This window comes from Anser anser (genome assembly GCF_964211835.1).
Source record: "Anser anser genome assembly, contig: HAP1_SCAFFOLD_100, whole genome shotgun sequence".
Lineage (NCBI taxonomy): Eukaryota > Metazoa > Chordata > Aves > Anseriformes > Anatidae > Anser > Anser anser.
In genome coordinates, this window is record NW_028153617.1 from 198,827 (window position 1) to 211,788 (window position 12,962).

Sequence of the window (12,962 nt, forward strand, 5' to 3'; positions counted from 1 at the left end):
ATTTCGCAATGATCTGGTTTGTGAAAAAAGTCCGTTTTAGGTAGTGTATGTATTCCACATTTATAAACAATAATATCTAACCTGCAAAATAAATGGGATCATCATTCTTTGTTATTTGTAAAATTGCAGTGGTTACATTGCCCAGCCTGGCTCCACCGGTAGCATTGAATAAACTGATGGTGAATACTTCCTCCTCTTCAGGCACCTGAAAGTATTAAGACATTAATTTCTAGCATACAAAACACTGAAGAATTTAAAATGAAAAGTTAGGGGGATTAATAAGCCAGAGATTTTTGAGTGTTGTTTTTATTTGTCAGTCCTTATGTGTCTCAAGAGGGATGATAATTCATACAGTTATACAGAAATTATCATCCATCTACAGTTTTTGTAAGTAAGTCCCTTCCTCTTTATCTTGCACAGATGACCCAAAAGTTACCTTCCAGTTTTATGTTTCTGATACATGTAGTTTTTTTTACAGCTTTATTTATTTATCATTAGGTGTAATCTTTCTTATATTACTTCAAATTTATCAGCATATAGGATTAGGATTGAAATTAGGATTCCAGTTATCAAGATACGAGTTTCAGTCAAACTTTCCTATAACTTTACCACAGTACAATTACTCTCAGCTTCTACCTTTTTTGTTTAGAGGTATGCACAGCTTCTGAAATTTCTCTATGATTTGCAGACATTATCTCAGTTCTACCCAAGTATTTTGATATTTCCTACAAGTTATTAGGCTCTTGAGAAACACACATTCCTTTTTTCTCCTTATACTCTAATGTTTTAGTACTTACTCTTTGTCCCATATTCTCACCCCAAAACACTGTAAAAGTGTTTACCTCATCTGGCAGTGAGTAAATGGTGATATTTTTTGAAAACTCCAGATTATCAAATAAAATAGTCCCTTGCTCTGGATAGACGTCATTGGTACATGCTGGATCAACAACCCAAGACACACTAACATTTCCATAGTTTCCTTGATTTCTTACAACTCTGTAAACAGCTAAAAAACATAAACAGAGTCAGTGTGCATATTCAGAGCAACAGAAATCAAAAAGGAACATCTGAAACATCTGAAACTGAGAAAAAGGAAATACAATAATAACCAATTTCACTTCTTATGAAACCAGTAACATGTTGGAGTGCTACAGAAAAGGACACACAAAGACAGATTACTAAAGCAGTGCAAACTGCTTTAATTTCACATGTTAATTCTTGCCTGTAAAAGTAATTGATAACTGAATAGATCAATTAAAATCACCCATAGGAAGATTTAACTCTATGTTTCTCTTATATAACACCCCATTCTTCATTCTCCACAAACAGAGCTACTACCTCCACGTTGCACTTTGCACATACATCAGTACTCCATCCCTCCTGTCTGGAAAATTCTCTAGCAATCCTTTTTACTCAGTTAATCCCTCTGTTTTTCCACACCCATACTTCTCCACTTCACTCTCCGCTGCTCATCTTGCTTGGCATTGTACCAATCTGTAAAGTCCTGAGTGGAGATTTTAGTAAGAAGTCTCCTAGACTTCTGTTATCCTAGAACAGGGAAAATAAGACTTGCAGAAGCAGACAGCAGATAAAGAAGTAACTCTAATAAAAAGGAATTACCGGTATGGATGACTTCTCCTTTGCTTTCACTTATTGTTACTGTTAGTTCGTAAGGTAGAAACTGAATGATACCATGCGGATCATCATTCTTCAAAATGGTTATATTGACCATTGTGGCATTCCCCAACTTGCCTGGCATTTCACTGTAGCCACTAAGTACCACAGAATATAGCTCATCCAGCTAGAAGAGGGAAACTCAGTCAGAACAAAAATACATATTCAACATCCACATCAAAAACAAAATGGTCTATAGTCCACAGTCCCCCATCAGGCAGAAAGGGATACAAACTTAAAATGAAATCACACACATTCTACATGCAATAAACGTTTGTATAATGCTATCAAATAAAGGAAATTGTTAGAACTTTCTATCTCTAAAAGCATCAGTTTCTCCAAGAGTCTATTATTATTATAAGCAAGGACTTATTTTGTGTACTTAATTTAGAATCGCATAATTTCACAAGTAATGTTTGTAACACACTCTGAAATGTAAATTTTCTTTCCTCCAAGACTTCTTAAGATTCCTGGCTTTGTAACAGGTAAAGCAAAGATTTTTAAACCATGGACAGCATGCTAATTTAGAAAGAATTGATCAACTGGCTTTATTAATCTAATGGGACATGGTACTTTCAAAAAAGTATCAGAGAACATTAGAAAAAAATATTGCATTTATCTATCTAGAAAACAGCATTACTCTACACTGGGGAGAACTCAGTGAAACTGGCTGGTGGTTAGCAGTAAAGAAACACACATGAACTGGTTCTTCACATACAATTCAATTAAACAATGGTGTTCAGTACTACAGAATGTCATGGATGCTAAAACCTTACCTGCGTTCAAAGCGTAACTGCTTCAATTAACAGAAAGAAAATCTGAAGGCACCCAAAGATACCATCCATTACTCCAGACATCCTTGGACTGCCCACCATTGGAGGCTGGGATGGCATTCTGGAGGAAAGTGATTATATATGTCCTGCTCATGTATGTGGCTTTTGGCCACTCTTGGAGATAGAAGAGTATAAAAGGACCTCCTTATTTTTTAGTCCTGACACTACAATTCGTATGTTTTTGCCTGAGCGTTTCAGCAGGATGACTTACCTAGTCTAATAATACTGCTGTAAGCAGGGAAATACTTTTATCTCAGCCTGCTGATGAACTAGTAAAAACTGGGAATGGAACTATTAAATAACCCGCTGTTTTAGTGCCTAAGTTTTACTAGATTAACTTATGTTCCTGGCTTCTGTAGTGGAGTTCAGACTTCTTATGTCTCCTTTCTTTGGAGTATGTAGGGAAAAGAAACCTGAATTTCTACAGCAGCCTATGCAATTGAAGTTGGAGTTGCTGTGATCCCCTGATTTCCTCATCATATGGTCCTCCATCCCTCCTTCAATCCATGACTGATGACCACCTGGCCCTACAAAAAGATTATTAACCTTCCTAAAACCTTTATGTTTTGTAAAGCTGGCTTTCTGACATCTTACTCCTAGATCAGCTCATTAGCAGGATCAGACAAACACAACTAACTGCTTATGCAAAATACAGCATAGGAATGTGCATGTAAAGGCAGCAAAAAATGCTGAATCACAGCAGCTAAAATTTATGTTAACATAAATGTGGTAAAATCAAACCCTTGCAAACTTCCTGATGGAATCCAGGATGGCTGATGCACAGGAAAGGGAACAAGCTACAGAAAAGCAGAAAGCAAAGAGAAAAGCAACAGACACATGCCTCAAATTGTGCAGATTTCTGGGATTACAAAACAATAGAGATATCAGAGAAATGAATATTCAGGCAAGACTGACAAGACCTGATTTGTATTGATATAAAGTGCTTTCATATGGTGCTTGACTATCTTATAGGCCTTTCAGTCACTCCTCCTCTATCTATTTCTCACACTTAAGAAAAAGAAAGCCTTCAAATGTTACAGAAAAATTGCTGGTATTTACAGGTGAAACCATCTATATTTTAGTAAGTGACAAACAAATATGTATGTGAATGCAATTTAAAGAGAGAAAAATATTAATTCTTACCTCTGGAATCCCATCCATCCTTGTCAGTAGAGTAATTATGATCTCTCTTTCACCAGGCTTAAACTCCAGAATTCCTGTGCTTCCATAAAACTCATTATTATCTCTTGGTTCTACAGTGTAGCGCAGAAACTGTCTGATGAGGCTTCCTCTAGTGCGAACAATCTGCAGCTCAACAGACTCCCCTTCCTGCAAAAAAATAAAATTAATCTTTTTCTAGCACTCTGTTAGAACTAAGTCGTCTGTAATGTTTAAGTGACGTTACTCGGATAGCTACCTTGATGCTGTAGGGACCTCTGGAAGAGGAAGAAAATTCGAACACTCCTCCAGGATCATCGTTTTCCAAAATTGTAATTTCACAAGTAGTAAACCCGTATTTCAGTATCTGATTTTCCACACTGACCCTGAGAAAGGAAGGTAAGAGGTTTTTTTCAAGTTGCAACTCTGTTTAGCAAATCCATACAGAGGAGATCAGGATATTGACAAATTTTATGAATAAATTATGAAAGCCAACAGTTACCTACAAGGATTAAAACAAGTTAAGAATGATACAACATCAGAATGTTTTATCCATTCGTAAAAAATGAATAAATAAATAAATAAAATAAATAATTGCCTCTGAAGTAACTTTTTGTTTGTTTGTTTCTGATTAGCTTTTTATAGCTAGTAACTCTGTTGTTTGTTTGTCTGTTTTTGATAACACATGCACACAACACACAGGAAAAGAAACAGAATAGTGCCAGGAAAAAAAAAAAAAAAAGTTAGTTAAATTCAGAACTACTTTGTACTTGGATCAAGGTATAAAGGAAATTCCAAAATCACCTATGCTGAGATTACACTGAAAAGCATAAATTTCCATTATTGCTTTGTTTGTCAAAGTTTACTACTGACATAAAGAGGCAGAAATTTGACCCTCGATACCATGGATTTCATCCTCAGCTCTGTGTTAGCCTGCCTTCTGTAGATGTGGAGACTACCTGTAGGATCCCTGTCTGACTCTACAAAATGTTGGACCTGCTCTCAGTAGCTCAGACTCATTCCCCTTTCTCATTACTCCTTTAAAGCACATGCTGAATGGTGCAAGAATGAAGTACGTTGACCAAATACGCATACTTCAGATTCCTCTCAGTAAAGGATTTCTCTCTCTGGGCTTCTCCTACACCCATCTTGATCGTACTCTGTGACAGGAATGGGCAGTATCTGATAACAGTAATGAACCTTGCATATTACTTGCTTGCCTTTCCTCAGAAGCAGTAATTTTCATCATTTTAAATTTCTTATATTAAAAATTCCAGAGAAGCACTATTGCAGGATGCATCAAGAATACACCTTCAGATTGATGGTCTGCATATGATTTATTACATGTAGTTTTAGGTACTTAGATTCCTTTGCATCTTTCACGTTTCCTGTCAGTATTGTATTTTTCAATGAAATCGTGGTCCTGCATACTGTACATATTTTTGTGCTTTCACTGTGCTACAACCTAGACTTTATCAAACACTATTTCATGAAGAAATGTGATCTATTATATCCAGTTTTTGAAATCAGGCCCAGAACTGTGTCCAGAAGCACGTTTTAAGTAACTGGAACCTACACACACAAAAACAACTTAGCATTGTTGTAGCACAGTCTACAGGACAGGGTACAGGATGCAAAATAGGTAATACCTATTTAATAGAGTAACGTGCTCATGTTTGTTACATGTTTAAAAAAAAAAAAAGTCGGTAGAAAAAATAACCTGTGTTATATAAATTATATGCATGTTAGTCTAAATCAAGATAACTTTCCTTGTCTTTGACTAGAGAAAATTACTCTGTAACTCTAATCAGTTCAGCCATTTAGTTGGGGCAAACTGTATTTGTAGCAGTTTAAAACAATTAATTCATTATTCCATGAAACACTCAAATATCAAACACTGAGCCATGCATTCATAACTTTCATCATTCACAGATCCTACATAAAGAAATGCCTTCAAGCAAGAACCCCATGCCATCAAACGAAACACCAAAGGGGAAGCATGCGTTGTCTGAAGAGATGCAGAGACGTGATTCTTGGGGGGGAAAGAAATGATAAAGACAGTTTCTGTCCAAACCAACCACTTCTGAAACAAAGCATTGATTCACTGAGGACAGAAAACAGTTCACCGCACTTACCCAAAGAACACGACAAACCTTTCTGTCTCTACCCTGTCAACACAGAGGAAAAAAAAAAAAAAAAAAAGAGGATGTAGAAAGTAATGAAAGTGCCACTTACTAAAATTTCAATACTACCCATCTTATAAAAGAACAAAAAACTAACAAAAGGGACAAAAAAAAAAAAAAGAAAAAGAAAAAAAAGAAGGCTTTCTTTTTACTTTCCAAAAGTTTATAATGTTCTTTTTATGGGAACCCTGCTTGCTTGGCATTTTCCTGTTGACAAAGGCCAGCAAGTGGGCAGTTCCCACTTAGGAGGAGTGACCCCATGACCAATTCAGCATGTCAAGAGCCACTCAAGGTGTTCCCTACCAAGCCCTCCTCAAAGAGCTTGATTACTGACTGCGTGATCACAACTGCAGCAGCCATCCACGATTATAACCCTTTATTAGGGAAATACATCTACGTGCCTCTGTGATACGGTGTTTCATCAGTCTGACAAAGTAATGATAAAAACAGATAAGCACAGAAAGAGTACTGATGGGTACACAAGGAAAAGTAATTAGGCACAAAATCACAGCAAACCTCATTTACAACAATTTTTTAGTTAATCAGATTACCAAAGTAGTATATATACATGTATAACATAAATACAAATATAAGAAAGAGAAGCAGAAGGAGAAAAAGGGGAAAAAGAGGGGACAAGGAAATAAAGGGACAAAAAAAAAAAAAGAAAAAGGGGAAAGGAAAAGGTATTTGCTAATCAAAAGGTTAAAAAATTAAATCAAGTTTCAACCAAGCATTTATAACAAAACTGCCACATGAAGTCAGTCAAAAGGGCAGCATTATTCTGCAATAGTAATCATGTATTTTGGCTTTCTTAATCAAAAATACATTAAATACAAAAACTGTATCGTCTATCAAAGCACCAAAAACAGATTAAAACAGTGTTTGTAAGGTGATAATTGGGCTCCACTAATCTCAAAAATAATTTAAATTTGGAATTCAATACAGACAAGAGTTCACTCTAAATTCTGAGAAGTAAATACATTCACAGACGTTCTTTCGAATAGGAAGTCTGAATTAATTGAAATTTGTTATTGATATTCACTGAAGCTAGGTATATATTGAGACATTCTCCCTTCCCTCAGAAACATGCAAAAGCATTCAAAAAACAGCAAAATATTAACACAATGAAAAGATCAAGGAGAAGATTCCAGAGTTGGTAATGCTAAAATTTAATTATATCGCTAAGCTGTTAGTAAAATAATTTACAACAGAAAATAAAAATGAATCACTATATCAAGTGAGCTTTTGATATGTATTAAACCTAGACAGCTTTCAGGTCAGGAAGCAACCAGTAAAATTCAGTCCATCAACTGGTAAAAAAGAACATTGTTCAGGTGGTTTCTCCATACAAACCCCATCTTGAACACCTGGATCCTTTTATTTATTTACTTATTTGTTTGTTTGTTTGTTTATTTATTTATTATCTGGTCATTTTTTTTCTCTGGCTGATATCATGAGTGGTCAGACCGCTATCACTGCCCTGGCACAGTAATGTTAGTTACTTCTCCAAAAAGTCATAAAACATCCTATGCAGAAACTTAATAGAAGCAGCTAGGTTTAGGTTTCCAGCTCCAAGATGCTGTTAAGCAAACAATGAATGAACGAAGCTGTGGCTGCCCCATCCCTGGAGGTATTCAAGACCAGGTTGGATGAGGCTGTGGCCAACCTGATCTAGTAGGTGCCATCCCTGCCCATGGCAGAGGGGTTGGAAGTGGATGATCTTTAAGGTCCCTTCCAACCTGAGCCATTCTGTGATTCGAAGAATGGTGCACTCAGTAGTATTCTTTATATCTATACTCTAAGGCATATACATGTAACTTTTCATAACATAGAATGCATATCCCTAAGAAGAAATTTTTAAAAAATAGTATTGAAAAAAAAAAGAAGAATTAAGAGAACAAAGATAAATTAGGAAAGTACATTTTAAATTTAAATCCAAAATGTTTGTTGTAAAGTATTCTCACAGGTTTACTTTTTTCTAGGAATAATAAAAAAAAAAAAATCCCAATTCTATTGTTTTGAACAATTACATTGTAATGCAATTATCATACTCACATCCTGCAAACTTTTATCCTTTTAATCCAAATGCTTGCTTTTCGGTTCAGTGTACTCTTCATGTGCTAAACCTAAGTCCATACAGGGCTAAACCAGGCAAGGTGAAGCGTTCAGCAAATAGCTGCATAATACTTCCAGCAGCCAGCTCAGATCGACCCGGAGGAGCTACGGGGCTGGACACAGGGTCCGTGCCACCAGAGAGCTGCCAGGACACCAGCCCCATCCCCTGCCACGTGCACTTCCAACCTCGAAGAACAGAGGGGCGTTCATATACCACCCTTACACCACGGAGGAGATGCTCCCAGACTGCCTGACACTACACGGGTCCAGTTCAGTCCCGTTTCACTCCTCGTGGTATGTGAAACCAGCTCTTTAGGTGTTCCTCTGACAGCAGTATGGAAACAGGACAAAGAGGGCTATTCAGAAGCAGCAATAAAAGTTAAAACAGCTGCTTTGACATGGTGGCTTAACCGTGGCCAGCAGCTCCTCCAGCTAGTGAAAAGAACTCTTGACCAGGAATAAGGTGATACCAATCACTGGGAAAGCCACTTCCCTGTTTTTATCCTCAGCTTATTTTTTCCTGTAAAATGGCTATGTATGGACATGAAGTTTCATATCGTCACAGACAGTAAACCCTGGCAATGCTTATGATGCTGCCAAAAGAAATACAACCTCAAAGTGTGTAAAGCATTTCTTATACAACAAGACTAATGTGAAATGACTGATCATTAGGGAAATTCTTTCAGTAAAAAAAATCATAATTATTATGTAGCAAGAACTACAGATGAATTAGGACAACTGACAGGAGCTTCAAAATGTTTCTTACACTTTTTTAAACATGCAGTACAAGAAAATAGGAGAAATTAGAGTTTTGACTAAGTTTAAGGTACCATGAGAATTTCAATGTTAAGAACTAACTAGAACCACAAAATAATTAAATAAATAAATGAAAAATAGCTTTGAAGTTAATAACTTTTGACAAAATCTGGAATTTCTGCAGAACCTGAGTGTTCTGAAAGACACATGAGAAACTTAATTTCCACTGTGAATCTACATGGCTGTCATTATTAAACCACACTTCTCTAAAAGACTTTCTTTTCTATCAGGGTATCTCAAAAAGGGGGAAGTGAAATTGCTTGTGGAACATTACTCAATTTGCTTGCATTCAGTGTTCACCCCCTCTTCAATTTTTTCAGGATTATCTACTGATTTAATTAGAGGCAGGCTCTAGCTCTAAAGAACTGCATTAAAGTAGGATTTGCCACATTAGACTTTCCATAGTGCCTCTCATCAGAGGAAACACCTTCTCTCCAGGTTTAATCCATCATTTATTTGATTTTTGAGGCTATTTTAATTTTTCTGAGTCATAGCAGGAGAGATATGTTGTTATTTTGAGAAGTAATGAAAACAAGCAGTAGGTGTCCAGCGCACTCATTTCAACATTCTACTATTTTCAAATGACTTTTTCCCCGTTAAAACGCAGTCTGATCAAACCCTTGAGGCATCCCTGGAGGTTTTCAAGGCCAGGTTGGACTAGGCTGTGGGCCGACCTGATCTAATGGGTGGCATCCCTGCCCATGGCACTGGGGTTGGAAACTGATGATCTTTAAGGTCCCTTCCGACCCAAGCTATTCTGTGATTCTATGAAAATTTACATAAGTAAGATAGATATGGTTTTGAAACAGACACTAACCAAAGGGAATTACCAAGTAAGGAGAAAATCCTAGCTCCATTAAGCAGTATGGCAGTGAGTAACCCACAACACATAAACCCTTAAGCCCTGTCCATCAACACTACACAGTGATTTAAATGGCCCTCCTATGCTTTTCTAACTTTTTGACATGTAGCAACCTCTAAAACCCAAAAATGTTTAAAAACTGCCAGATATTTCACAGTGAAATAGTCAAGTCTGTATTTTACATTTGTAATTTTCAAAAAATTACTTCATAACTCATAGGTCTAATCATTTTCCACATAAACTGATGACAGAATGTCAGCCTATGGAAATCTGTATCCCATCACAGAAATCACTAGAACAATAAAAATCTTCAAATAACGTTGCTTCAGTTTATTATATATAGTAAATGAGATTTATGTCGTAACATATGCATATGGATCTGTTCTGGCATCCTAACTTCCATGAGTTAAGACTCAAAAAATGCTGGAGCATAAGGACTGCCTAAACAGTTGTCTGTTTGTTGATTATCACTTCCACAAAATAAAAGTGATTTATCCCCAGATCCCAAAGTCTCCAAGTTCTCAGTCTCACCACCACTCACTCATGAGCACAAACACAGGCCACGTCCCCAGCCCACATACCCTGCAGGTTCTGGCCCTCTGGTTGTGCCAGGTGCCAAACTGATAGCTGTCTGCACCTTAACTGGGGGGCTGATAACTGCCAGTGAGAGATTACGTTGTGTAGAAGGAAAAAACAGCAATCAGATTTAAAAAAAACTGATTTCTGTTTGTGCTTACCAGGTAAAATGAACAGCCCTAGTATGCATATATGCTCTCACAAAGCACACACACAATTTCCATGGCCTGTTCCACCTACATTCATCAAGAAGACCAAGGTCTTTCCTTTCTCACATAGATTTCACTACAGACATCTGGTTTTATTTATGCTTGGTCTCAATTCAGGCCTATTCAGATAGGGCAGGCATTCAACCTGAATCTGCTCCTAAAAAAAGAAAATATAAAGAAGCTTCAGCAGATACAAGACTCTCTTGCTCCTTCATTACTCATCATTACTCATCTGTGTTCTTTGGAATCATATTTTTCATGTTATACATTTTCCTCCAGTTTGTGGACAAAATTCAGAGCTAGTTTTAATATCTGTGGTCTAAGTATAGAGAGCATAAAGCAAGAAAGGATAACATTGTTTTTAATGGCTTGGAAAAAATATAGTTATGGATGCACTTAAAGCTTATTTAAAATTGAACTGCCTTGACAATACCACTAAGCCGTAAATAATACATCCTTGTTAGAACTAATTATTTTGATTATTTTACCCGTGCTATTAATAATTGCAATACATTGAATGCTTATGAACATATGTCTATGTCTGTAGTTTCATTAAAGTTCTTACATGCTTTCTTTTCTCGCTGACTTATGCTACAATTTACGGAACAGTACAAGCACATCTACAGCACAGTGCATCTTTGTTTTCATGCTCATTCACTACTGCTGTGAGGTGCTGGCTGCCAGCCTCGGAAACTGAAATCTTCTATTTGTCCACAAAATACCAACCAGGCTGAAAGCAATAGCACGGGCGTACACGTAACCCTGCCAGTATCCTTCAACCCTAATTTGAAGAGTCATGTCTAGTACTGAAAGGATGATCTCTGCAGTCATTTCATTCTTGGCTTCTGCTAATTAGTTGAAGTGAGGGATGCTACCAAGGTCTAGAGAAAAGTTCAGATTCTATCTCCTCCTTGCTTACTTCTTTTTCCAGGACAGACCACCTGTTCCTCGGTTCACTCTCTGACCCTGCCAAGTGTGGGAAAGCTGCTTACTGTTGGCACACTTTTCACCATCCACTTCATGATCAACAGAGCCTACGGCTTGCACCATACACAGCAAAAGCAGAACACTGGTTGTATTTGTTCAGCTGCCAGTTCAATCCCTGTTGCAGCCACCATTTTCAAGGTATAGCCTACAGTTGTAACTCAGGATAAATGGCAGAAAACTGTACTTTCACACACGTGAATCAAAAAAGTTACCCTTTCATGCTGCTTACTTCTATCTACTTACTTGTTTACCTCAATACCACTCTGCATTCTTGGCCACCTTACACTCAAAACTTGAACCATCATTTCTAATCCTAGTTTCCCCCTTTGTGCCAGAGACTCTAAAAAAATTCCTTGAGACAAACCAGTTTCTCCCACAGAAAGAAAGCGGAGAACTGCTTGCAATAGTCTCTGTTTTTATTCTGAAAAGGATTGCCTTTTTAATGTAATGAGTAGCCAAGGTAGAATAAAATAACTAGTTCTGAACTACATGCATTAACCAGCCACCTTTTAATCAAGCAAGCCAATCCCGCAAAGGAATAACATCTTCCCTGTGTGCCATAAAGATGTTCGAAAACCATGTTTTCTGAAATGGGATCTTCTAGTGATCAACAACAGCGTGAGGAGCTTCTTGCCTATTGTTTGCTAATGTGGAATCACTGTGGATATCTGTTGTGGATATCTAAGAGCTAGCCTACGCTTCCTGTACAGAATAAAAATACTTCTTCTGCATAAGGTAAGGACTATGTAAGTAGTAGATGTTCAGTGTGGAAGCTGGTGCTGGCAGACCACTGTAGTATGTTTTCAGTAAAAGTGGAAAATGTACCTTAGACAAATAGGAGGTAATACAAGAGCACGTGTGGTGGTATTTCTGTATTTACTTATGTAACTGAGCTGTGGGAAGCAGGACAGACGATATAGCCAAGACACTCTTGTTAGTAACTCAAAGAGGGAAAAGACTCCTGATTATAAACTAATTTAAGTTTTCTGAACAGTGTTCACATGCAGATAATAGTATCACCTGAGGGCCCTTACAGCCTGTTATCCTAAAATCCTCCACTAGATGAGAAGGGAGACCAGAACACTGTGCTTCAGAAACCCCACTGCATTCTCATTAGCAGAAGACTGCAATAATAGTCACACTGGGATATTCTGGGGGCTATGAGCTGACAGAAGTATCTAATTATCAAGGAATATTGAACATGCAGATCAAACAAATAAACTGCAAGTCTAATTCTACAGTGACACCCAAGTTATAAATGTTTTTTCTGACAGAAAAAGTTCTGCATTGCTTTTTAGTTCTCACTTTAGTTTTTCCCATTATCTTACTAAATATTATTTTTCCGAAAAAAAAAAAGTGTTAAAACCAAGAGCTATAAAAAAGATCAAAACTGAAAGAACTTTCTAAATAGCATACAGAATTTTCATGAAAATATAAACAGTTAAGTCATTAGATAATAAATGCAAAATGGTTTCTTACATTGATCTCCAGTCAAAGAACCCATACACAGTCTGAAACAAGGGCCCACTATTTCTTCAGACACATATCA

General features: G+C 37.0%; 1 long non-coding RNA gene and 1 pseudogene across 2 annotated transcripts in view; one reads left to right on the forward strand and one right to left on the reverse strand.

Moving 5' to 3' along the window:
• The window catches only part of LOC310891811, a 294,710-nt gene that overhangs the window by 63,567 nt on the left and 218,181 nt on the right, over positions 1–12,962 (forward strand). The window lies entirely within an intron of this gene.
• The window catches only part of LOC310891814 (adhesion G-protein coupled receptor V1-like), a 75,696-nt pseudogene that overhangs the window by 50,611 nt on the left and 12,123 nt on the right, over positions 1–12,962 (reverse strand). The window contains exons 9-14 of the transcript in view: positions 5,801–5,833; positions 3,925–4,051; positions 3,651–3,836; positions 1,621–1,801; positions 843–1,006; positions 82–205 (exon numbers count right to left, since the gene is read on the reverse strand). The product of the transcript in view is annotated as an adhesion G-protein coupled receptor V1-like (transcript). The remainder of the gene's footprint in view (positions 1–81; positions 206–842; positions 1,007–1,620; positions 1,802–3,650; positions 3,837–3,924; positions 4,052–5,800; positions 5,834–12,962) is intronic.